Below are 5,541 nucleotides of genomic sequence, written 5' to 3'. Positions count from 1 at the left end.
TAAACATGCACTAGATTGAATAAAACTAATACTGAATTAAGTAAATGAGATCTAAGATAAACTTCAAAAATCAGATTTCAAATTCAACATCTTATTTGTACTTTATTTGTAAACACATGAATGGAATGCATGTAACAAAATCATGTTTGTAGAAATTTTTACAATCAGGAGAAAAAGCATACACAGACTCTTCTTCCTACGGTATTTAGACTTAGTACCTTAAGTCTTGCCTAGTCAATAGCCTAAAGGTGATGCAGTGAAGTGGGAAATCCCTTGATAAATTTCTCTGTAAGAGACTAATTTGGGATTGGGTTTTCAGATGCAATAATTTGTCTGTATCAGCATTCACATATCAGCATTCACTCTTTATTTGCGTACCAGAACTGCAATATATACAGAAGCATTGATATTTTCCTTATACCTTTCAATAAGGACTGGTTTGATCTACAGAAAACTTTGTAAACAATAACGTTCCTACATTTCTAACATCCAACCGAAGTAGAAAACTTTTTTTTTTTTTTTTGTTAACAAAGGATGGTATTCTGATGTGAGTTACTGAAATAATAGGTCTCGGCAGTAAAACTAAAAGAAAAGAAAGAAAGCAGACAACTGCTTTCTTCATGCATATGAGCCAGGTAAAGATATGAAGGACAACATTTAGAAGTGTGATCCAATAAGATTTAGAAGCTTGTAAAGCTAAAATTAAAGGGCTTGGGTCATGTTTACAGTGAGAATAAAGCTGTATTAGATTCTGGCTGACAAATCTTTGCAAAAATATATGTCCCATTAATATATTGTCTTCATTAAGGCAATATTCCTACAACTTTCTAGGAAATTTGCAATTTGCCCTATAAAGAGACAAATATCTAAAAATATTTAAATACATGAATGCAAATTGGCCATTTATCTGAGAAAGAACTGAATCTTTCAAATGTATGTCAAAATTTCATTCAAGAACTGTAGTAGCCTACACTTTTTAAGAGAAACTGTGTATAGGGTGCTGTGATTTAAAAAAGTGGCACCAAATGCCCAGTCTGGGTCAGAAAATTCAGCTCTTGATTCTGTCAGGGGCAAACTTTCAAGATGCTGTGTTTGTCTTGTTTGTCTGTTATACCCTTTGCTCTGTACAGTGAATTTAATAATCATAATTATACTCTGTGATAACTCCCAGTCTTGTGATGAATCTATTTACGTATGGTAACACTTCAGCTTTACATAGTTACTGGTCAAAAGCAAAATCTTAATATTAGTAAGGAATGAAAATTTTACCTATTTGTTTTACCTATTTGCTTTAGTTACTGCAAGCAACTAAGTGTCTTTCATTATTTAAAATATGCCAGATATTCTAGAGGCAGATTTAGTGTTTCAGACTTCCTAATTTTTCTCCTTCAGGTCATCACAGCAGTCTTAGCTTGGAAAAGGTTTGTAGGTGAAGCAGCTGTGCAGGGCCATTACTAATGCCAATGTGCCTATTCTGGTGCCAGGACCAGCTGCGGGGCCAATTCCTAACTTCTCTAACAGCTTTAACTCCAATCGCCAATGCTGTCCATACACCTTATATGTCTACATCTACATTATTGTCTGCTAGATCAAATACCAGAATCATCTGCACACCTTGCTTGGTGTTTTGACCACAGTACACGCTGGAAGGGCATGGCAGAGGCCAGAGATTGTTAGTTTTGCAGTCTTTTGGCACAGAAGAGCTCCATATATTTTTCAGTATCAGTTTTTAATACATATTAGTCATAAAAATGACATTTCTGTTAAAAAATGGCAGTGGCTGCCATCCTTTTCCAAGCTGTCTAATAACACAAATGTTAGGGCTATAGCTTTCCTTGCCCTAAAAAAAGCATGGCAGGTGCAATGCCTTACCAGGGAGGTGCACAGGCTCCTGACCAAGCATGCTGGTGTGTTACTGTCAGTGAGGCTGCTGCTGTGTCCTGTTGTAAAGCACAGGTGTGTGCACGATTTCAGCAGTGACTGCAGAACAGAAAAGAAAAGGAATAATCAGTAATCTGAGACTCATAGGTGCTGTTCAAATGTTGGGTATGTTTCTAGCGCTGGATCTTTGAAGCTGCAGAGATGTTCCTGACGTGAATGCTGGTGCTGGAACCTCTGCTGCCTCTCCTCCACGGAGGAGACGCTGCGAATGCCTCCTATAAAAGTCAAACATGACATCAATTCTACAGCCTTCTTCACTGGAAAGACAACACCCAGCTTCCACTTTGCTTCTTTTTCCTAATGATCCAGCTAATGCTGCCAAGGGATAGGGACTACTTGCCCTATGTCAGCACTACTCTAACACTGTAAAAAGCAGCTTATTTGCACAATTAGTATGTCCAAGTTCCTGTCTGATTTGAGTTACAACTTTCCTTTCCTGAATGCAACTGCTTTCTTTTCTACTGATGTCTGAAAACATTAAGTTTCTGTTTGGAGATTCTCTTATAAAACGCCTGTGACGGAAGGGTATTCTTAATTATTTGCAAAATCAGCATGTGCTTAGTCTCTCATTGCACATTGTCTTGGTAAACTGTTAACATCTGTCAAGGCTGGCCGAGCCACTGACAGATTGACTAGCTGTGTCTGATCAGTACTTGCTGAATTAAATCAGCTGTTCAGCAAGGCTTCAGTATCTGCTCATTCTTCTTCTCACATTCCTAAATAACTCCAGTTCTGCACATCTTAACTTGGAATTACTTTACAATTGCACAGTGCAGTTGTCTCATACAACTGATTTGGGTGTTCAGCAGTGTCAGTGAAATCCCTTATCTGGAACTAAACCTCTTCAACCTCCTTGCATCAGTTTATTTGCAGTCTTTTGAACGGTGTGGTCTGCTGGGATTCTTCCAAAAAGATTGGGACCTAGTCAGAAGATTCCCCCATTAAAAAATGACTTCAAGGAGTGAAGTGACTAATGAGAGAATATATCCCTTGTGCATAGAAAACAGAGTGTGCTCGGTTCCACTTACATGAAACATTAATGGACCTATGGCAAAATCTTACTCAGCTGTAGGTGTGATCCCCTTCTGCTGGTACCTATCCCGATCCCTGCATGGGACCTACCACAGCAGTGTAAGAAATGAAATGCTTCATTTCCAGCGTCGTAATTTGTTAGATCACTCAGATAAACCTGAAATAATTGTACGATGGGTGAAAACAAGAAATTATAAAGAACCAACCAAAGTACATAGCATCTGCCATCACAAGCATTTGTGATACGTTTGTCTCTTCCAAGTGGACTGTATCAGCAGTAAAATCGTCTTCCAGACTAGTAAAACTAGTCTTGCCATGATTCTTCAGCGATGTTTTATGACACCGTGGTGCCTGATTGCATAGTTGCAATGACATTTTCATTTTAGTGACTCTTTTAGGAAAGCTCCTAATGAAGAAGGCTTGTAAGATATTTAAAATACTCTACTGAACCATACAAATGAACCTGTGGGACTCAGATGTTGCCATCTTAGATAGTCTGTGAGTCAGAGTGAAATCTGGTACTACCAGATTTATTATTTGTGCAAAGTGTCTACTTGAAAATTACTTTAGAAACCTAATTATGCATACATTTGTTTACCTGTGATCAGCTGAATGGGAAGAGGCAGAAGCCTGCATCTCAACGAGTACAGCTGAGACAGGTATCCTGATTCACAGCAGCAAAATGCAATGTCTTGTGTTAACCGCACCAAATAGCTCTTCATCACCGGGCTCGAGCTGGAAGGCTTGATACACATCTCACGGTCAAAGGATTTGGGCCTTGATGTCCAAATCTACGTTGACATCTGACCAAAATTGCTCCCAACATAAGAAGAGCGCGTAACGAGCGGGGAGCACGACTCCTGGCAGGCTCGGCTGGTGAGGAGGAGGCAGTGCCCCTTTCCCCTCGCCCAGCCCTGCCAAGGTGCGCTTGTTCAGACTTGCCGCCCGGCACATATCTTACGCTCTCCCACTGGCGTTTTCGGCTCCACACGGGCACCTCCCTCCCACCCCGGGACGCTGCGCGTCGGAGGGAGATGTCAGCCAAGCCCGTGGGAAGGTGCCAACCCGCGACGTCCTGCGGCCGGGCTCCGCGGCCTCCTCCATGCACAGGCGCGGCCTGGCTGCAGCAGCGCGCGGCCCGACGAGGGGCGCGTTGTGCAACGAGACAGGGGAAGGCCGAGAGAGCGACCTCTGTCTCGCAGCAGCAATAAACATCACATCAAATAATTGTTCTCTCAAGCCTTCGCATCTTCTCAGATTGAGAATGGGAGCTGTATGTTCCCCTTGACAAGAAGAGTGATGCACGCCAGGCTTGCTAAGTAGCCTACGCAGCATTTCTGAGCCCAAATTAACCCCATTAATTACAGCTCATGTGCACAATAAATGTGCCGCGGCCCCAGATCCCATATTGGCTCCCGTGTTTGGTGTCCAACTGTCACAGACCCTGTTTTTAAGAGTTTACGAGTGAGATTAGATGAAATTCCGTGCAGTAAAAGGTGATAAGAAAGGGAAGAAAGAGGCTTGAGAATGTGAGAAATGTTGGTGTATGTAGGCTGGTTATTTCTACATCCTGACTGCAAATTATTTAACCTTCAATGACTAATTATTATATATAAGAGGAATGAATTCTGGAAATTCAGAAGCTTATAGCAAAGAAAATAATCTCAGGGTAAATAAAAAGGAATCTTAAAGGTAATCTGTTACTGAGAGATAAGGAGTTATCACAACCAGAACAGAGAGCTGGAAATAATCCCGTCATATACGAGAAGCTGCTGCGCTGGGGAGATTCTCTGATGGTGATCCCTGTGCATGATTACACTTGTGTCTTTTAGGGTGTGTGACTTCCTTCCCAGAGACGTACTGCTGTGGATCTTTGTGGCCAGGGCACAGCAGAAGCGGGATTTGGAGGCATCAAGTTCTTTCCGTGGCACCTGGCATTTCCGATTCAGTTTTGGGCAACATGGTTCTCAGCACCTTTGGGGCAAGGCATCCAGCAGAGATCTCTGCTGAATCCAGTAGAGCTCCAGGGCTTTGAGACCGAGATAAGTGCCTGTTATCTTTGCTGACTGACAGAGTGCGATGTCAAATAAGGCAGATTATTTACTTGGACCTCTCTGAGCTCTCTGCCCACAACTATGTCACCATTTACCAGTGTTTGGAAAGTTCTACATTCAAGGACATAAAACCAGAAGTATCAGATGTTGCTAAAAACTACCGTGTTACTTCAGAGCAAAGTCCCACTCTGACTCTTTATCTTCAATGGTTTGAAGCAGCAAATACTTAGGAAATCCCAATAGATGGTCAAATTATTAGTAATGATTTCCTTTCTCACAGCTCCATAGTACAGATCACGTAATTCTGCTAACTCTGAAAAATTATCTGCTTGGTGAACAGGAAAAATAAAGCTGGAACAAGGTTTTTGATGGTTACTTCAATTTATCATTACAAAATAATTAAGGCACACTTGGTGCAAAGCAGCTGAACTGAAATATTAATTGCTTGGCTGAAATTTTCTGAAGAAGCTGGTGTTTCAAGTATCATCTTCCAGGATCTAACCTGAAACTTAAT

The sequence above is a fragment of the Aythya fuligula genome, chromosome 5 (assembly GCF_009819795.1).
Source record: "Aythya fuligula isolate bAytFul2 chromosome 5, bAytFul2.pri, whole genome shotgun sequence".
NCBI classification, from domain to species: Eukaryota; Metazoa; Chordata; class Aves; order Anseriformes; family Anatidae; genus Aythya; species Aythya fuligula.
Note: the sequence above shows the minus strand (reverse complement) of the source record.